Below are 22,198 nucleotides of genomic sequence, written 5' to 3' on the forward strand. Positions count from 1 at the left end.
AGGAAGTGGTTTTGGCTCTGGAAACTACTCTGGGAAAGTGTCAAGGGATGAATGGAGAGAGGGGCCCACATATGAAGGGATGTGAGGTTGAGAGTCCAAATGGACCCATACAGACAAGGTAAAACCGTATCCTAAGAATTAAATCTTTTCAAGATAGAATAGAAAAGTGACTAGGTCAGAATGGTGAAGAGGAAGACAGGCGAGTATCCAGGAAGGGAACAGGAATAATTGGATGGAACTTGCCGATGTCCCCTGATGCCACTTTTGGGCTAGGAGAAAGTCAGTCCCCTCATGCATGCCAAGGCATGCCAAACCATGTTTGTCCTCCCCAGCACTGAAGGGCCTTACCTTGGAGACACTAATGGAGGCCCGTGTCCCCTCAGCTCTAGGATGCCCAACTTAGAGAGAGGGGACTGTTCATTGTCACTGGAAATGTTCATTTAAAGAGACTCCTTTATTTCTGGGCAGAGTATAATGTGCTAAAAAAGAACTGCTTACCTTGATCAAGACCTTATTCACAAAATACACTGATGCCTTTCTGTTAAAAAAGAAAAAAATTCATCACACTCACTCTGGGGCAGAGGAAGAGCACAGACCCACATGCTGCATCCTCCTCTTTATTTTTCTCCAACTCTCCTCCATCCCTGTTTAGGCAGTCTTTTTTCTATTCTGCATAGAGGTAGAGTAGGGAAAAAAAATAAAGATTCCTTGAAATAGCATGTCTTTCAAATTTAAATGTCTCACACCTGCACCTTGCCTTTTGCATTTAGAAGAGAGGAATGCTGATGTCTTCTTCCTCAGGTCCTTCAGTTTGGGCTGAGGGGCCCTCAGAGTACACCTTGTGAAGCTCACAGGGGGCTGGGAAAGACCTCATTATTACTACACATAGATGGCCATGGATGTTTCTGTACCTATAAAATGTTTCACTTCCAAGTATTTCAAAAGGCAGCACAATAAAACCACTCGATAGTGTAAAATAACCGGTTATCAAATCCATCTTTGCTGTTTGTAGAGGGAAGTAGTAAGAGAATTAAATGCCTGATATGGTGGGGAACTAGGACCCAGTGGTGACAAGTAACTTTTTATGGTTCACCAGTTTGGTGAAAGCCCCAAACGCTCCTGGGCCACCTTGACAACAGCACCACTCTTGTCCAGCTATACTCACTGAGCTGGAGAGCGTCCTTTGAGGAAGGAGAGGATGGGGAAGTAGAGCAGGACTGCGATGAGACCTAACACTCAGTCTTCAGACTTGGCTGCCTTCTCCTCCTACAAAGCAAACCCAGGGCAGAAGCACAGATCTTCCCGTCTCTGTGCAGCCCTGCGTATACAGAGCTAGGCAGTAACACGTCCTTCACTGTGTCAGGGAATTATGTGTACATTCCACCTGAAATAATCCCGTCTGCGCCTGGGGCCTCCCTCTGTGGCCACTGTCATCTCCTGCAGGAGCTCACCCCTCACTCAACAAATTCCAACATCCCTTCCTACCACACCCTTGGCCACATCGTGATGAAGCCAGGCTGCCTGTCTCTGAGCAGCAGCCCCCAAATGGCAAGAGAACAGAGGTTGTCTCAATGGCCCATTAAATACCCAGAACTAGTAATTATAGTCAAGCCTTGTTGAGCATTAATCCACTGCTCTGAGAACTCAATCACTATAACTGTGTGAGGGAAGTATTATCTTCACCCATATTTCACACACAAGAAAACTATACCATGGAGAGGTTAAGCAGTTTTCCCAAAGACATACAGCTAGTAAGTGGCCCAGCAAGGATTTCAGCCCAGGCAATCTGATTCCAGAGCCCATACTCTTACTCACTGTGTGATTCTGCCCTTTGGAAGAATTCAGAACAGCTAATATGATTGTTACGTTGAGAAATACATAACCTACAATTTGCAGCCCTGCTTCCCAATGAGTTTTCACTCCTTTCAATGATTACGTTTGAGGCTTTCAGGCTTCACATCTAAAATGCAACAGGGTATGTAGTTTTATCTTGTCATAATGGAGTAGAAAACAAGATCTCAGTGGGAGTACCGTCCCCATGCCAAGTTCAGGAGCAGTCAGGTCATGTGCTTGTGTCTTCACCAAGAGTGACTCCAAGTTTCCAACTTTGCAGACCAGATAGACAACGTCAGCACTAACAGATTCAGGCATTCAGAGGGCAGAGCAGGTTTGGAGAAACAGATATTTAGTTTAGTTTGTTCATTCAGTCAACAAGTATTTTCAGAGCATTGAGTATCTGATACTGTGGGGGAATCTGGGGACACAACAGGGAACCAGAGTCTGGCAGCATTCCTTTCAGGATATGCTAGAGGAGACTGAGAAAAAACAAGCAAACAGTAAGTAAGAAACAGGGGCTTTTCCCTGGTGGCACAGTGGTTGAGAGTCCGCCTGCCGATGCAGGGGACACGGGTTCGTGCCCCGGTCCAGGAGGAGCCCACATGCCGTGGAGCGGGTGAGCCCGTGAGCCATGGCCGCTGAGCCTGCACGTCCGGAGCCTGTGCTCCTCAACGGGAGAGGCCACAACAGTGAGAGGCCCGCGTACCGCAAAAAAAAAAAAAACAGGATGCCATGACAAAATAACCCAGGGAACCTCTTTTATACGGCACTGAGAAATGTAAATAGTAAATTTGAGATCCTCAAAGATTGGGAGGTGGATACATAGGTCCTAATGACATGCCCCACTTTATGACTTTATGCCAACTTCCCAGGAACTTCCCTAAGAATACTTTAGGACCCTGTAATGCAAACTTCTTGAGCTGGTGCCCCAGGCCCTGCTGCAGCCCCAACCTACCTACGTACCTCTTCCCACCACCACTTCCAAACACACCCTCTCCATTCCATTTAGGCTAATGTCTCACTGTCCCGCAACACCTCACATTCACCCACCCTGTTCTCTCCCTTCACCTATTAATTCTACCCACCCTTCAAGACCAGGCTTCCTCATTTTTATCCACTACAGGCTTACCAAGCTCCCCTCTCCTCTACACTACTAGTTCGCAAACAATTACCTCCAAATAAAGCCTGCTGTCTTTCACTGCTCTTTCACAAGCACCATAACCAAGGACTTTAACACAGACCCTAACCACCATCTCCTTGCAGCAAGTGTGGGCAGGAAGGGAAGGGGATTCAGCATACGTCCAGAGTTCTCAGAGCCAGAGGCTGAGAGAACAGACTCAGACTCAGAAAAGCAGCTCGAGGGGACCAAGAACAGTGTCCAAGTCCACAAGTCCACATATCGGTGTCCAAGAAGCACAATTTCCAAATAGCAAGACACAGAGTCTCCAATCAAGTGGAGAGATCTCTACAGTTGTGAATACAGGTGGCAAGGAGACAGTTCTAGGGGGAGACTAAAAGGCCAGGTGGGGTATGTAATCAAAGCCTAGGAATAAAGGATAAAGCATAAGCCTGGTCTCACAGACCTGGTCCAACACAGGCTAGAGGGAGCACAGACTTGTGACCGGGGGATACCCAGGGGCACCATGTATCAACTGGCAACAAAAGGAATCTGGGGGAGAATTCAGGAACCTAGACACCAAGACTGGGTGACTAAGTTTGATAATCTGACTCAATTCTAAGTTTAAGCTGTAGGTAGAGATGATCAGTGGACTTGTTTGGGGAAAGTACAGAAAGTAGATGAAAGAGAAGAAATGAAGGCCAAAAATGTCCATGGATAGATCACTAGTCCCCCGGGTGCAGGGCCCATGCCTCAATTCTATCCTCCACAGCACTTTGCAAACACATATTTATTGATTACATAAAAACGGAAGATCACAGAGAGTCTGGTGTTACCCAATTGAGGAAATAAGCCAAGCAAACCTGAGTCATCACTTAAGCAAGCTATGTATTTTTGCAGGTTTACAAGAAACCTCCATCACCGTGGCAAACAGAGCGGTAATGTGATGTGGTGAAGGAAGATGGGGCTAGAAATGAGGAGGGGAAACTACACCAACTTTGCCAGCAACCTCCTGTAAGAACTTAGACAAGTCACTTCACTTCTCTGAGCCACAATTACCCCATCTATAAGAGGGCAAATGTAATTGCTTCAAATTTTTCATGGTATCTATAAAACACTCTTCACCCAGTTCTCTGCTTGGCTAACTTCATTTTTTTTTTTAATCTTTGATCAAATCCTGCATCCCTAATGAGGCCTATCCTAGCCACCCTATTCAATACTGCAACCAGCCCATGCCAACACCCCCCCCACACACACACTCTGGTTTACACTTTTCCATAACACTTTTAACACACTATCTAATTTATCTATTATCTTTATTGCTGCCTGCTAGAATGTAAGCCCCATGACAGCAAGGATCTTTGTTCTAGTTCACTGATATATATCAAGTCTCTGAATAGCATCTGGGACAGCGTAGGCATCCAATAAATATTTGAAGAATGAATATATGAACAAATCAATTAAAGGCCAAAATCTTGTGAAATAAAAAAACTACAATAACAAATCTGCCCACACCATCAAGCATCCTTAAAATTCCTTAATACCTTCTTGAGGGAACCCAAAAAGGCAAACATGTCCACAGTGCTCTGGGGCCATCTGCTGGCAGCTCTACCTAGTAGCTACCTCGGCAATTAAACTGACAGGAATTTCCAGTGGGGTATGGAGTTGCAGGGAACGTCTCCCTTCAGCCACTGAGGACACTCAGGCTACAGATAAAAAAGGAAGAAGAGGGCTTCCCTGGTGGCACAGTGGTTAAGAATCCGCCTGCCAAAGCAGGGGGCACGGGTTCGAGCCCTGGTCCGGGAAGATCCCACATGCCGCGAAGCAACTAAGCCCATAAGCCACAACTACTGAGCCTGCACTCTAGAGCCTGTGAGCCATAACTACTGAGCCCGTGTGCCACAACCACTGAAGCTTGTGCGCCTAGAGCCCGTGCTCCGCAACAAGAGAAGCCACCCCAGTGAGAAGCCCACGCCCTGAAACCAAGAGTAGCCCTGCTCGCGGTAACTAGAGAAAGCCCACGTGCAGCAACAAAGACCCAATGCAGCCAAAAAAAAATAAATAAATTTATTTTTTTTTAAAAAAAGGGAAGAAGAAAGCTATACTACAAATCAGGAGCATCCAAAAGTTTCTGGAAGAGAGAGTTAAAATTTCGCTGAAGCACCATATGTCCCAGTGTTTCCCAGAACTTCTTTCCACTTACGATAATAACAGTAAGTACTACGTACTAAGCTCTTATGTGTCAGGCACTGTTTAAAGAACTTTCTGTATTATTCTGTTTAATCTGTTAAACGTCATCAAGCCGTTGACGCACATACCATTTTATAAATGAATAAAGTTTTTTTCATTTATTTTTTAATTTATCTTTGGCTGCGTTGGGTCTTCGTTGCTGAGCGTGGGCTTTCCCTAGTTGCAGCGAGCGGGGCTACTCTTCGTTGCGGTGCGCGGGCTTCTCATTGCGGTGGCTTCTTCTGTTGCGGAGCACGGGCTCTAGGAGCACGGGCTTCAGTAGATGTGCCACGTGGGCTCGAACCTGTGTCCCCTGCATTGGCAGGCGGATTCTTTTTTTTTTTTTTTTGCAGTACGCGGGCCTCTCACCGTTGTGGCCTCTCCGGTTGCGGAGCACAGGCTCCGGACGCGCAGGCTCAGCGGCCATGGCTCACGGGCCCAGCCGTTTCGTGGCAGGCGGATTCTTAACCACTGCGCCACCAGGGAAGTCCCAGAAAGTTTGTTTTTAAAATAAATGTTTTCGTTTAAGTAAAACAGTGAACCCATCTAAATTAAAATATCAATAAGAAAAACCAAGACGTGGTGTGCACGCGGCGCTTCGGGGGTCCTAGCGCGCCTGTGCTGGCAGGTGTGACGGACCAACCAGCCCACCCCTCAAGCCAGGCACGACCTCAGTCCTGGGCTCTGGATCCCAAGGCCGCCCGGTTCATCCTGCTCACCTCAGAGAAGGAGGACGCTCCACAGAAGGCCATGTGAGCTGTTTCCAGGCCTCAGATGCTCCCACCTGCCTTTCTCAGCTGAGCTGGCTGGGCCCCGCCCTCTCTTCCGGAAGTGCAATCCCTCTTCCCAGAAGCAGCTTCCTCTACTTCCCCCGAGGCCAGGCCAGTCCGGGGGACGCCACGGGCACCAGCGCCTCTGAGGACGGATGCCTGAGGCAGGGCCTCTCGCAGTTTCCAGGTGCACCACCGAGTGGGCGAAGGGCTACGCAGGAGGCCGCCGGGCTGCCCGCCCACCCCGCACGCTCCACCTCCGACGCGGGGAGGCCTCTGCTCCTAGGATCCTCCGCATCTCGGAGGACGCCGCGCTTAGTCCAGGCCTGACCACCCGGACAGGCCCCAGCAGCCCCTCCCCATCGGCGCCGCAGGGCTCAGCTCTGGGCCTCTCAGGGGCCCCGGGTCTGGGCGCACCGGGGCAGCCACTCCAGGGGAGAGAGCACAGCGCCCCGAGGGGTGTGGGGGAGACCCCCAGGTGGGATAAAAGCCGGGCTTTCGGGAAGGCGAACAACTGCGTCCCCTGGTGGTTAGGCGCGGCCTCGGGCTCTTTGCTCAACTGCAGCCCTGATTACAGTGTTTCCCAAAAGGAGGATGCAAGATGGTTTTAGGTGCTAAGTACGCTTTTTTGAAATGCTTGAGTTATTTACTCTTGGGTGTTTTAGAAAGAAATTACGAGTACAACAACCCCTTTTCTTGAATATTATTTTGCTATGAGGCAAACTTTTTAAAAGTGAGTGGTTAACATTGGTTTAAAGGAAATATTGAATAAAAAATAAACAGATGTTGCACTAAAAAATCGTGGTAGTGGTACTCAAATGACTTAAATCCGGGAAAACTATCAGCCCTACAAGGACGATGAGGGGAATACGTGGGTGTGATGGTTAATTTTATGCGTAAACTTGCAGGGAGTTTTTGCATGACATTAGCATTTAAATCAGTGCACTTTGAGTGGGTGTCATCCAATCAGCTAAAGGTCTGAATAGAATAAAAAGACCCACCAACCTGAGCAAGAGGGAATTCTCCAGTGGAATGCCTTCAGACTTCATCTGTACCATGGGATCTCCTGGGTCTCCAAGCAGCAGATTTTGGACTTGGCTGCCTCCATAACTGCATGAGCCAATTTCTTATAATAAACCTTTTCCTACATATATACACATCCTACTCGTTCTGTTTCTCTGGAGAACTCTGACTAATAGAGCGGGTCATCTCAAGCAGTCCTTCCAGCTTCCACACTGACACTAGGTGGAGCTGTGAGGAGGACAGCAGGGGAGAGAAAGTTTGACTCCAATACCTGATGCTCTGAAGTGCTGAGGGGTCACTCTATGCCCTATTCTCTAGGCACACTCACCCCGGTTTCACTGCTTCTGTCCTCCTTCCCCTTCCCACCAGGGCCCTTGTACACCAGGTCTTGGGGCATTCCCACTGCTCACTCTTTCTGGAGGAGAACTAAGTAGTGCAAAGTAGGTGGAGTCTGTACCCAGTTCAGGATATCTAGTTTCATAGCTCCTCTCCCTGATGACCTTGCATCACTTGCTTATCAGAGTCTTCTCCCTTCCCTGGAATTCTGTTGTATCTGTAGGATAAGAGGGCATGACTAGAAGGTCCAAGGTCTCTGCAGGATGTGAGTGCCTTTCCCCACGCCTGGCCTCTTTCCACCCCTTTCTTGTCTTTGCCCCCGAAATGGTTGAAAGACAACTGATTGCTAAATTTTGTAAGGGTGATTGGCTCAGGTCCGCCCGTCTTCTACTGGGAGCTGCAGAGATCCTTCATGCCATAACAGGGACCTACATCTGTGCAGGGAGGCCTGCCCCAGCCCAGGGCTGGCATTAGGTGGGTAACTCTGCCTAACCACGGGGTCTACCATGAACAAGCCCTAACAACAGACCTAGAGCCACAGCCTATAACTGAACGTCTATCAGCAAGAAAGTGGCATTCTGGCTACCACACTTTCTTCCTGTTTAATTTTCCAACCCTGTTCAGAAATAGAGCAGGGGGTAGGATGCGATTTATTGACATTTCGTTGTAGAATGCAACAATTCCTTCTAGCCCCTCTACCACTTCCATTCAATAAGATGATGAAGACATCTAATGAATAAATTCTCTCTAATGGATCAATGTAACCCTTCATAGGTACTATAAGAAACTGAGAAGGGGCAATGCTTGATGGTAAACACTGTACAATTATACACCCTTTATGGAAAACATATATTGGAGTAAGACCTTTTCCGGGATCCCTCAGGAAACATACATGACTGTCAATCAGTCAGTGGTTTATTCGAAGTTAAAAGTAGAGATTTAGAGTACACCGTTTGGGTTCAAATCCTCTCCCTCTCCATGACTAGCTATGTGACCTTGGGTAGGTCATTTAACCTCTCTGTTCCTCAGTTTTTTCATCTATAAAATGGGGATGATAATAGGAACACAAAAGACTCGCTAAACACCGTAATACTTCTGGTATGTTTCACATGCTGTGTTAGTCCCAGATCCACAAGCATTTTCTCTCTAGAATAAAATCCGTGGGACCAAGAAAGGAAATGTTTTGCGGAAGTCGTGGGAATAGTAAAATCAAACCAAATGTGAACATTTGGGCCAGGAACAAGGATAAATTTCTAGACAAACCTGAATTAGAAAACAGAACCATCTTCCCAGGATGAACTCCTCAGACAAATACCAGATTAACTAACTTAGCTTCCAAACCCAGGCTGTGCTTTGGGGCACATGAGACACACCTGAGCAATGTATACTGGGCTCTGTTCCCTGATGGCAGTGGCTTTAATTCCTCTAAACTTTCACCAGGTGTCTATAGACACACTCATACTTCCCCTCTATGGCTCCTGAGTCAACAAAAGCAGAAGCTGGAACAGAGAGGGAATAACTAGCCCAAGGGCAGATGGTTTGGCAGTGAAGGACTCTGCACTAGAACTCAGGGTTGAGTGGCTGATTAGTGCTCAACCCCAGCTCCAAAGTGCTCCAGGGCTAGGAGGACAAACAGATTTCAAAGCAAGAATCCAAGGCCCAGGAGGAACCTAAGACTCCATCATATCACCATCCCTCTACCTTTTATTATCTACCAGACTTTCTGTGCCTATTAATTTTGGTCTCGATCTTGAGCTCTTTTGAACTCATAACCTACTTCCCTTCTAATAACTGGGTCACAGTCCAAATCCCGGTCTTCAGTGCTTCGGGCAGGAAGGAACATTGAGGGTGGGCCCCGTGCTGCCTGGCCTACCATGTGGGAGATAGGTTGAAATTAAACTCCTTTCAAGTCTGACTAAGGGGCCGTTCAGTCTTCTCATCCCAATGTGCCTCATCCTCTGTAAAGTCAGAACCCTGCCACCAGCTCCAGCTCCAGCTCTGTCACCTGGCGGGGCGGGGGCGGGGCGCATACTCTTCAGGTATGGCCCTTTCAGAATGCCCTCTGGCTTCTTCTGACCTGGGTGAACTACCAGGCTCCAGGGTGTCTGGCTGAGATGAAACTCCTCATTAGATTTTTCATGATCAGAACAATCAGTGCACAGTAATAACAATAATGAAACATGAGCAACAAGAGTAACAATAATCACTAATGTAAACTATGGACCTTGGGTGATAATGACATGTCAGTGTAGGTTCATCAAGTGCACTAAAGGTGCCACTCAGGTTAAAAAAAAAAAAAAAAGAGTAACAATAATACTGTTATCAGTTGGCCTCCTTTGTTATTTATGAGCCCAGGGGAGGAACCCAAGTTTCCAGGGAGCAAAGCCTACTTCGCTACTGCCATGCAGTCTGCACCCGAGCTGTCACTACACTGAGGCTGGCAAGAGGGGCCACACTGACCTGCACCGTCTCCGACCACAGTGGAGCCAGAACTCTGAGACTCAGCCAGTGGGCCAGCCTGGGACAACTGATCCGGCCTTGCTTCAAACTGATGCTCTGGGGCCAGGAAAGACCTTAGAGGGAACTGAGGGGCACCCCGTGACATCTGTGAAAAACGGCCGCTCAGACATTCCCCAGAATTGGCTGAGCCTAGGGAGATGTGCCTCAAAACTCCTCCAGAGCCTTTCCCAAGACTCTTTTTGTGCAACTTTGGCCTGTCTCTGCCTGCGTCTTCCTCAAAGAGAAGAAAAGGGCGTGAGACAGACAGACTAGAAGTGAGAGAATGAGTCTGATTATTTGATTATTAAATTGATCAGCACCGGGGCTTCCCTGGTGGCGCAGTGGTTGAGAGTCCGTCTGCCGATGCAGGGGACACGGGTTCGTGCCCCAGTCCAGGAAGATCCCACATGCCGCGGAGCGGCTGGGCCCATGAGCCATGGCCGCTGAGCCTGCGCGTCCGGAGCCTGTGCTCCGCAACCGGAGAGGCCACAACAGTGAGAGGCCCGCATACCGCAAAAAAAAAAAAAAAAAAAAAAATTATAAAGCATAAGATTAGCTATGCAGGAAAAGAGCAAATGCCATAAAATAGAAAAACAAGAACAATTCAGATCAGAAAGAAGGTAAGAGAAAGCCTGTCTGAGGAAGTGACATAGAAACAAGGGGTTTGCACCAATGCAGGGAGATCAGAAAAGAGAGAAATTAAGTACACGAATTAGAGAGGAAGAGGCAAAATGATCATTATTTAAGATATCACAACAAATATATGATACCATAACACAATAGATATATGGTATGTATATGTGTCTATAAATATATATACACACACCATATGTATAGATATATATTATCAATATATAATGGAATATTATATTAATATTAACATATACCTTAACTTATGTATGTTAAGATTTCTACCTAGAAAATTTAAGGGAATGGACTGAAAACCATTAGATATACAAAGTTTAGTAACATGTAGTTATAGAATAAGCATACCAAAACATCCCACCAACTTTATAATAACGACAACATGATAGACTTAGGAGTAATTAATGTGAAATGTGTCTGTAATATAGAACTGGCCTAAAGGACATAAACTCCAATACACGAAGATGTGTCTTGTTCTTTTATGGGAGGGCTCACTGTTAAAAGATGCCAACTATTCCCATATGAGTTTATACCTTGAACAGGAACTGTATAAAATAATATACTTTTAGAACTATATAAAAGTGATTTAATATTTATCAGAAAATATAGAGGCAAGTGTAGGCAGGAAAATTTGGGAAAGCATGTCAATAAGAGGGCTTACTATACACTATATCGTTTTTTTTGGTTTTTTTGTTTAAATTTTATTTATTTATTTATTTTTGGCTGTGTTGGGTCTTAATTTCTGTGCGCGTGGGCTTTCTCTAGTTGCGGCGAGTGGGGGCCACTCTTCATCGCGGTGCGCGGGCCTCTCGCTGTCGCGGCCTCTCTTGTTGTGGAGCACAAGCTCTAGACGCGCAGGCTCAGTAGTTGTGGCTCACAGGCCTAGTTGCTCCGCGGCATGTGGGATCTTCCCAGACCAGGGCTGGAACCCGTGTCCCCTGCATTGGCAGGCGGATTCTCAGCCACTGTGCCACCAGGGAAGCCCACTATATTGTTATTATACTATATAATATTATTATGTAGTATACATAGTGTTATTATACTATATCATATTATTATATATTAAAATTATCATAAGCTGAAGTAATTAAAATACTGCACTAATAGTGGTAATTAAAATGAGAAAGGTCAATGGAACATAATAAAAAGTTCAGGAACATATCCAAGCATAACTATGAGAATTTAGTATTTTATGAAGAAGATATTTTCAAATCTGGATGCTCTTTCCAGAAGTTTGGCTGGGAAAGAAACAGGAGATGAGATATAGCTACACTACAGACACCAGTTGCAAGCCCAGGTTGTTACCTGTACTTCTGACCAACTGAGTACAAATTAGAGGTTCCCCCAACCTCCTCCTTGTGTTCAGTTAATTTGCTAGAGTGGCTCAGAACTCAGGAAACCCATTTACTCACTAGATGACCGGTTTATTACAAAAGGATATAACTCAGGAACAGCCAGGTGGAAAAGATGCATAAGGCAAGGTGTAGGGAAAGGGTGCAGAGATTCCATGCCCTCTCCAGGCACAATACACTCTGGGAATCTGCACATGTTCACCAACATGGAAGCTTTCCCAACCCTGTCCTTTTTGGGTTTTGATGAAACTATGACTGATTAAATCATCGGTCAACGGTGACTGATTCAACCTCCAGCCCCTTTCCCCTCTCAGAGGTCTGGGGATGGACTGAAAGGTTCAACCTTCTAATCAGGTGGCTGGTTCTCCTGGTAGCCAGCCCCCATCCTTAGGTGCTTTTCAAAAGTCACCTCATCAAACTAACAAAAGACACCATTCTGGCTCTCAACACTTGGGACATTCCAAGCATTTTAGGAGCTCTGTGCCCCAAATGGGGATAAAAACCAAATACATGTTTATTACAAATCACCATATCACACCTCTTTAAAGACCCCATCTCCAAATATAATCACATTCTGAGATACTGGGTGCTGGGGCTTCAGCATATGAATTAAGTCCATAACAACCAAATGTCTTTGCTCTTTCCACTGAAGTACACTAGTTATGCTAACTCTACTAGACCACAAATTCTACGGGGCTGAGGACTGTGCCTATCTTATATTCTCCACCCACATCCATCTAGGCAATTGTAGGCATTCATTCAACAGATATTGTTACTCTAATGAATGAATCCTAACTTCTCTCCCTATTCATGCTGCCCAAACCCTCCTCCAGCTGCTCCACGGAGTCTTTGCCTTCACCAGCTCTGCCTGCCCACCCATGTAACAGAGCAAGTCAGCAGCTTCTTAATGGCCATCTAGAAAGAACCACGTCTGGGAGGCATGTGGGCCTCAAAACTTCATGCCTGGGGCTTGTACGCCACCTCGTGGTGACTGACTGCAATGTCCCGAGTAGATCCATCATTAGGCAACAGGGAATGTGGAAAGGACCTCTCACTTCACTGCCCTGACCCTGGGCTGACAGGAAGAGGTGACGTTGTGCGTTCCTTCTTGGAATTGCCAATGGACAGGAAATTCTCGCTTTCCATTCATCTGTAACTGAGGTTGTAAGGCGGAGAGTACTTCACGGTTATGAAACCCAGATCCTTTATGGATAGGTGCTCCTACTTAATTCCCTTTATTCTAAGGTATTGTGGGTTGTAAGAGGCACCATCGATTAAAAAGCAGCATTTTTGTTGGGGGGATAGGGGGAGCACTATGTTAAATGTGCCTTTCAATTTTAAAACACATCTGAATTTCAGCAATGTTGTAACATGTGAATAAATAGTTCTTAGAATGTGACTCTCATCTATAAAATCGCCCTGATAGGAAGGGTGGTATCCACTACAGACTTTGTGTTCATTTCAGCATCTATAATACTGTTCATGGTCACAGCCAGCTCTGGAGGGCAAGTGTTTCAAAAATCACTACCTAGAGGAGTCCCCCTGCCAGCCACCTGCTGAAAAATGAAGAAAACTCCTGTATGGAAGGAAAGGCCAAGATAGAAACTACAAAAATAACTTGACTCCCATCAGTGGAGTTGTACAGTGCTAAGAGATGGTTATTCATTTGTTAATGACCAGGGCTGTAGACTGAGGACTAGCTACCAACTCCCAGCCTGCAGCTTGCTGAGCCTGCAGCTGGCTAATCAGGTAACCTTAGATCTAGAAATGAATACCCCTCCCCATCCCACTCTCTAGGTGGGTACAGGCACAGGAATGTGTTGTTATTATAATAACAAAATATCTCTTTGAAGTGGAGCTGCTGAGAAAAATGTCTTGACATAAGTTCAGGGTAGAAGGCAAGACCCAGAGGGTGTGTATAAGTGATAAAAGATGACTGTAAACTTCTAGTCATGGAAAGAGAAATCTGGGTTTTTCCAAGAGGGAAGAGGAAAAGAAGAGGGAGGAGTCCACAGGTGGCAGAAGGCTGTGTGAGGTGTGATGTACCCCTTTCCAGGACCCCCAAATCTAAAAAAAGCACAGATGCTTGTGTGGGTGGTTTTTTGGTAGAAATCTAAAAAGAGGCTGAATTATCCATGTCAAGGAAGCAGAAAGCCAATACAGGTAGGAGGCCGCCACGAGAATAGGAGATTCAGGAATACACAGAGATCACCCAGAAGGCTTGGAATTTCTGCTGGACAAGATTTAGTGTGGAGATGGTTCAAGTTAATTTCATTCAGCTCTGAGAGTCAGACCATTTCTGGCTGACCTATGGACAATATATGTCAAAGCCTTTTGCAAACCTTCATTGTCCTTGACTCTATACCTTTAAGCCAAGCTGACCCGCCCATTGATCAAGCCCCCAACAGCACAAAGACAGCACAGAATAGCACCCCTGACATTATCTGATAGGCATGGCTAGAACACCCTCACTGCTTCCATTCTGATCCAGGAACTCCTGTCTGCTGACCTTCAGCTTGATGTCCTGGTTTCAAACGTGTCCCTGTCCCTTAGACTTGGTGTGGTATATTCGCCAGCTCTGACTCCTACCAACCCAAATCCAACCCTCTGATTCGTTCTCTTAAATATCTAGTGTAGCTTAAACCAACTTACCTTGAGGGAAACCTAACTCCCAAGACCCCCATGAAGAGGAGAAGGGAATTATGACTGTATATGTTATTTCTATAAGTCATACCAAAGATTTTCAGAGAGGGCTCTAGGACTACCTACCTCCTAAGTGCCTAGCTGCTGAGTGAAACTTAATAAAATGCAGATTAATGAACTTCTGAATTAGAATCTCTGAGTGTGGAGCCCAAGTGTCTGAATCACTAATAAGCTCCCAAGGTAAGTCTCATGCACACTAAATTCTGAGAACCATCCTCAAACAAATGGAATGTACTTAAGTGGAGACACTCTCACAATTAGGGACTGAATGCTCTTGGCCAGCTAGACACTCTAATCAAATAGATTCCAATTACCTCATGCAGCCATTAGAAACAAGGAGGTAGATTATTCAGTGATATGAAAGGGTATTTACAATGTATAGTCACATTAAAATAATTAAGTGTTATCCCACTTTTGTGTGAAAAGGGAATGTTTATATATGCATAGAACACAAGTCAGCATACACTGAAAAATTAACCTGGATGATAGAATTGTGTGTGTTTTCTCTCTCTCTTCCTTCCTTCCTTCCTGCCTTCCTTCCTTCCTTCCTCCCTCTCTCCCTCTTTCTCTCCCTCTCTTTCTCTCCCTCTCTTTCTTTCTTTCTTTCTTTCCTTCTTATCAGCAATTTCTATATTTTTGCAACAGGTACACAAACACATATGCATAATGAGATTTCTGTGAGATCAGGGACTTTGTTTTGTTCCCTACTAAATCCTTGTGCCCTAGAAAAGACTCTGGCACAGGAAGGTCTCCAATAGGTACATGCTGAATAAATAATAAAGGGAAATTAACTTAAAAAAAAAATTCCAAATATGACCTAACTTAATCTACCTTGAACACAGATATGATTCCTAATACCAGGTTACTATAGTATAAATAAATGGCTTTGGCTGAGGGTGCGTGCTGGGTGAATTCACAATTAAACAGTAGTGATGTTGCTTATATATTTGTAGTTGACACTTTGATTGAACACATATTCAATTTATGAAGTAATATGAATAGCATTTAACATTTATCATTTCATCTAACATCTTTAAAACCCCTTACTATGCACAACTGTGAGAGTAGTTATTCTAAAGGATGTCAACTACAATATGACAGGTGAGAGGTACTCAGTAATTCACAAGAGAAAATAAGGGGGCCAGATGTAATACCTAGGACTCCAGAAATTGATACAGCAGTGAACAGACTGGACCTGATATTGTGACTCAAAGGGGAAAGTATGATGCCTTATCCCTAGCACCCAGCACAATGAAAAGCATATAATGGGGCTCAATAAGTGTAAGTGTTGAATTTCCAAGACTTGGGGAGACAAGACTTGTGGATGGAATACATGAGGGAAGTGCATACCCTCATCAGAAATAAATAAACAGCGCTATAAGGAGGAAGGAAGCACGGTGCTAGGTGACAAGATAGAGCTGCATGCACATCTCTAAGACTGAGGATGGGAGACTGCTAGGGAGCATTGGGGTGGAGACAGAGCAGGGGGCGTACCAGACATGATATGTGAGAATATGCTAGAGGCTTCCTTGGCCAGATGGAGTGTACTCATGAGCATTCCTGAAGCAGATCACAGATATCACACCAGAGCACCCATGGCTGTGACAAGAGGCAGCACAAAAGCATGGGAAGGCTTCAGAGCCAACTCCACGTCTGCCTCTTTTTTTGGCTTTGTGAGTGTTTTTAAAAACTCTTTGATGGGACTTCCCTGGTGGCACAGTGGTTAAGCATCTGCCTGCCAATGCAGGGGACACAGGTTTGATCCCTGGTCCGGGAAGATCCCACATACCGCAGAGCAACTAAGCCCATGCGCCACAACTACTGAGCCCACACGCCGCAACTACTGAAGCCTGTGCGCCTAGAGCCCATGGTCCCCAACAAGAGAAGCCACTGCAGTGAGAAGCCTATGTGCACCACACTGAAGAGTAGCTCCCACTCGCTACAACTAGAGAAAGCCGCACACAGCAGCAAAGACCCAATGCAGCCAATAAATTAATTAATTAAATTTAAAAAAAATATGTACGGTTAAAACAATCTGTTTAAAAAAAAAAACAAACTCTTTGAGCCTTGGGGACTTTCCTGTGGTCCAGTGGTTAAGACTCCATGCTTCCACTGCAGGGGGTGCGGGTTTGATCCCTCATCAGGGAACTAAGATCCCACAAGCCGCGCAGAGCGACTGAAAAAAAAAACAAACTAAAATCAATCAATCAATTAATTAATTAATTAAAAACTCTTTGAGCCTTAGTTTCTTCGTCTTTATAAAGAGGCTTATAATTCTTACCTCATAGGTTTATTGTCAGAATCAGGAAAAATGTATATAAAATATTGACCCTGGGCTGGGATTTTCCTGGCACACAATAAATGTTGAATAAATAGCAGCTAATATCATTACACTGGTGGAGTGGGGGTGGGGGGGTGCTGGCTGAAGTGGATTAGAAACTACGTGCTTGAAGGACCACAAATCCCAGGGCTATGTGACATCTGCGTTAGCACAATCTACTAAAAGTACAGTTTTTTGATAAGGTCTTGACTTTCCTTCCTCTTTCAATCATAAGAGTCATCTCTCGCAATGAAGAAAGTGCTGCACAGTATGGAATAAGGAAGAGTTGACTGATGCTGTGAAAGTGATGAAAATCTTGAAGGAGAACAATATCATCTTAGGTTTCGTGAAAGCCAAGACATGAAAGACTGGGCATGATATGAGATAAAAACTAAAAATCAAAGTTCAAAGGAAATACAGGCATAGATCCATGTTGTGCTTAAGAAAATCACTGATGTACTATTAATTTGTAATTACATTATTTGGTGACAGTCTATTACATGCTGTATTAAGCACTGTTTATAAAATATACATTTCTATGAAATCATAAAATTTTGTTGAAGCAATTTTTCATTAACTTCTGTATATTCAAATCTTCAGAATACAAAACTATTAAAAACCCTAGAACAGGAAATGGGCTTAAATATGGACATTTTTCTCATTGGCCTAAAAAAAAATCTTCAAAGGGAAAGAAAACAGAAGTATATATGAAGGAGAAGATGATAAGATGATGAGCTCACCTTTAGACATATTTAATTTGATGTGGCTGTTAGACACCCTGGTGGAGATGGCCAGTGGACTGTGGAGTACGGAGATAAAGATTTGGAGGTCAACTTGTATATAAGTACTGGTTAAAACTAGGAAAGAGGACTTCCCTGGAGGTCCAGTGGTTAACACTCCACGCTTCCACTGCAGGGGGCAAGGGTTCGCTCCCTGGTTGGGGAATTAAGATTCCTCATGCCACGCGGTTGGCAAAAAAAAAAAAAAGGTAGTTTACAAAGTGAATTGTTAAAGAATAATGATAATAAAAACTAGGAAACAGGGATTTCCCTGGTGGCGCAGTGGTTAAGAGTTCACACTCCCATTGTAGGGGGCCTGGGTTCGAACCCTGGTCAGGGAACTAGATCCCACATGCATGCCACAACTAAGAGTTCACATGCCACAACTAAGGAGCCAACGAGCCACAACTAAGGAGCCCTCAAGTCGCAATTAAAGGAGCCCGCCTGCTGCAACTAAGACCCAGTGCAACCAAATAAATAAATAAATATTTTTAAAAAACAAAAAACTAGGAAACAGAATTAGATGCCCAGGGTTGGGGGCGGGGGATGCACAATAAGAAGAGTGGGGTGGGCACTGAGGACAGAAGCCTGGAGGGCACCGGCATTTAAGGGGAAAGCAAAGGAAGGAACCCCAGAAAGAGAAGCAGAAGAAACAAGCACAGAGGTACATGGAGAGACAGGGATGTGAGCAATCCCAGAAGCTAACATGTGGAGGACAGATCCATAATGTCATACCCCTCACTCAGGGAGGCCACGTGAAACAAGCACAGAAATAGGCCCAGGGGATTTGGTCATTAGGAGGCCTTTTTCAAGAAGTACAGTAGCATGGTGATAACAAAGCCAAATTGCAGAAGCTTGAGGAAATGAGTGAGAGCTGAGAGAGAGCAGATGTTGCATGAAAACTGCTCACATATGGATGTATAATTAAGAAATAAGAGAGGAGGGTAGGGGCGCCAGTTATTAAGCTAGTATCTGTTGGCTTCAAAATTACTCTTCTGGGGCCTCCCTGGTGGCGCAGTGGTTGAGAAGTCCGCCTGCCGATGCAGGGGATACGGGTTCGTGCCCCGGTCTGGGAGGATCCCATATGCCGCGGAGCGGCTGGGCCCGTGAGCCATGGCCTCTGGGCCTGCGCGTCCGGAGCCTGTGCTCCGCAACGGGAGAGGCCACAACAGTGAGAGGCCCGCATACCGCAAAAAAGAAAAAAAAAAAAAAAATTACTCTTCTGTGCACACTTTGGGGTGTTGGAGCTGCGACTCCACTTTGCAGCTGAATCCCAGTTACCTCTGCCAATGGGGACCCTGGAGGGAGACGGGAAGAGGAGAGGAACTTACTCCTCCCCCTGGCTTCTGGCTTCCCGCAGTGTTATGCCAGCTTCATTTCTTCACCCAGCAGGGCAGTTTCCCCACAAAGGAACAATGTAGTCGCAACTGAGAAGCCCTGCAGGAGGAATCTGAACTAGCTTGAGTTTTGTTCCCCAAAGGCAGTTGAATCCAGTGTGCAGTCTTTCCAACCTCACAGAACCAGCTCTGAGACCTCTGCACCAGCAAGAAGCACCCCTTCTCAGAGGCTTAAGTCTCAGTCCCCCTCCTCCAACCTTCTGATAATTCCAACCTCTCCCCTTGGAAGTTAGCCGTGGGGGTAACTGCTGGTTCCTGAAATTGCTACTTTCATATACCCTAGAGCAGTGGTCCCCAGGCCCCATGCTGCAGGGTCCACGGCCTTTTAGGAACCAGGCTGCACAGCAGGAGGTGAGTGGCAGGCGGGAGAGTGAAGCTTCATCTGCCGCTCCCCATTGCTCCCCATCACTCACATTACCACCTGAACCATCCCCCACCCCACCCCCGTCTGTGGAAAAATTTTCTTCCACAAAACCGGTCCTTAGTGCCAAAAAGGTTGGGGATCACTTCCCTAGAGTTCTCTTTACCCTTTCAGTTATCTAGTTAATGAGACTCTCTGTTTAATTCTTTCTGTTAAAATAACTGGTGTGTAGCAAACAACCCAATCAAAAAAATGGGCAGAAGAATGAAATAAACATTTCTCCAAAGAAGACATACAGATGGCCAACAGGCACATGAAAAGATGCTCAACCTCGTTAATTATTGGAGAAATGCCAATCAAAACTACAAGGTATCACCTCACACCAGTCAGAATGGCCACCATCAAAATGTTTACAAGTAATAAATGCTGGAGAGGGTGTGGAGAAAAGGGAACCCTCCTATACTGTTGGTGGGAATGTAAATTGGTACAGCCACTACGGGGAATGGTATGGAAGTTCCTTAAAAAACTAAAAATAGAGTTACCATATTATCTAGCACTCCCATTCCTGGGCATATATCCAGAAAAGATAAAAACTGATTCAAAAAGATGCATACACCCCAATGCTCATAGCAGCACTATTTACGGTGGCCAAGACATGGAAACAACCTAAGTGTCCACTGACAGATGATTGGATAAAGAAGATGTGGTACATATACACAATGGAATATTACTCAGCCATAAAAAGAATGAAATAATGCCACATGCAGCAACATGGATGGACCTAGAGATTATCATACTAAGGGAAGTAAGTCAGACAGAGAAAGACAAATATCATATGATATCACTTATATGTGGAGTCTTAAAAAATGATACAAACGAACTTATTTGCGAAACAGAAACAGACTCAAAGACATAGAAAACAAACTTACGGTTACCAAAGGAGAAAGTTGGGGTGGGGCGGGGATTAATTAGGTGTTTCGGATTAACAGATACACATTACTATATATAAAATAGATAAAACAACAAGGACCTACCATATAGAACAGGGACCTATATTCAGTATCTTGTAATAACCTATAATGGAAAAGAATCTGCTGTGCACCTGCAACTAACACAATATTGTAAATCAATTGTACTTCAAATAAAAAAAATAATAGTAGCTGGTGTGTTTTTGTCTGCTGCCTGATACATAGGAAATAATGACTTTTTCTTACATTGATGAAACTAGACTGTATTAATAGACTGTGATAAAGGAGCCCCTAGAGAGAGGGATCAAAGAAACAGAAAAGAGGAGAAAACTATGGCCAAAGTCGGAGAGTATACAAAAGAGGCAGGATCAAGGGCTGGCCTAGAGGAGAAGGGTGGAAAGAGGTCAGGATGGGTATGAAAGAAGACATGTCTGTGGATGGCAGAAGTTGAGGAAAACTGTGCCTAAGGGCCTGTGTTTCTCCAGGAATTAGGAGGAAAGCCCCCCTGCAGAGGTGGGAGGATGAGAGATGAGAAGAAGCATCTTCGGATGTGGAGAGGTCCCTGAGGGGAATGAAGATCATTAATCAAAGACAAGTAAAGGGGCTGATAAGAACACAGGCTAAAGTGGAAAGAACAGGTCAGGATCCATGACTACTTGATCTTCCCCACTGGGCCCGACCACAGCTGAGGGGGTGCAGCGAAGATACGATAAGGGTCATGAGGGTCCTGTTGGACAGACAACCACTTCAAGACAGAACTGAAGGGAAATGAGACTGTCGTTGACTGAATTACTCAGGTGGTCCATGGAGTCCAGCCTGGGAGGTCAGGAAAAGAGGCCTAAAGGCATTCAACAGACAGAGAAACAAGGGGATCAGGGACTCCATTGGGTGAAAGCAGATAAGGAGGTGAGGTCCATGTCAGCTCTTATAGGACCATGGTGCCAGGCTCTGAGCTAATGACACCTGCCACCCTGGAAAGAGGACCATTTCACCTCTACATAAGTGGTTGATCTCTTCCCCAACAAAGCCTCCAGATATTGGGAGGAAAAAAAAGGAAATTATGATGTCAGACAAACATTGGTTTTTGTTGTAAGCTTTTTTTTTTTAATATTTATTTATTTATTTGGCTGCCCCGGGTCTTAGTTGTGGCACACGGTATCTTCGTTGCCACGTGTGGGATCATATAGCTGCAGCATGCGGGATCTTTTAGCTGCCGCATGCAGGATCCAGTTCCCTGCCCAGGGATCGAACCCGGGCCCCCTGTATTGGGAGCACAGAGTCTTAACCACTGGACCACCAGGGAAGTCCCTGTAAACTTTAAAGAAGCATACACTTTATATTTCGGGTTTCCTTTTTCAGCAGTCCTATCTATTTTGCAAAGATTTATATTTCATAACTCTTATTCTTTCTTAGAGTTCTTCTAAAGAACTAGGGAAGACTGACTGACTTTTTAAAAAGTAGAATAAAACTCATTCTGTCTTGTGATTATCATATGGGTCCATTGGACCATTTTAGAAATCTAAGCTACATGTTGAGGCCTTAATGATCATATTTTTTCTCTATCATGAAACATTTCAAGATATATGAAAACAGCAATGATGGGAACACTTAGAGGATACTGCAAGCGTGAAACAAATCATCACCGTGACAGCATCTGCACCATCCTTCAGTTTTCCTAGAAGGTACCCAAAGCATTGCATCATCTTTTAAATACAAATCTTTCAAATACAAATACATAAGTATATGGTGTTGATTTGTATTTGTTTTAGTTTTTCTTGAATACAGTTGAAGATTTTGAATTTTTCATTTTCTTCACTTAATGGCAAAGAGAAGAAAATTGGCAAAAGAATACATCTCTCAACT

At 45.0% G+C, this 22,198-nt stretch overlaps 1 protein-coding gene and 1 long non-coding RNA gene across 4 annotated transcripts in view; both read right to left on the bottom strand.

The window, feature by feature from the left end:
- The window catches only part of LOC308613031, a 91,217-nt gene extending 84,920 nt beyond the window's left edge, over window positions 1-6,297 (bottom strand). For 2 of the 3 annotated variants that reach the window (XR_014015207.1, XR_014015208.1), the window contains exon 1: window positions 5,902-6,297. This is a non-coding gene — a long non-coding RNA (uncharacterized lncRNA). Of the gene's footprint in view, window positions 1-498; window positions 603-5,901 lie in introns of those variants that run through there. The other variant, XR_014015209.1, reaches the window with a different exon arrangement.
- LCE5A (late cornified envelope 5A) overlaps window positions 1-22,198 on the bottom strand; it is a 194,161-nt gene that overhangs the window by 152,810 nt on the left and 19,153 nt on the right.

Source organism: Mesoplodon bidens, assembly GCF_964165515.1.
Source record: "Mesoplodon bidens genome assembly, chromosome: 2".
Lineage (NCBI taxonomy): Eukaryota > Metazoa > Chordata > Mammalia > Artiodactyla > Ziphiidae > Mesoplodon > Mesoplodon bidens.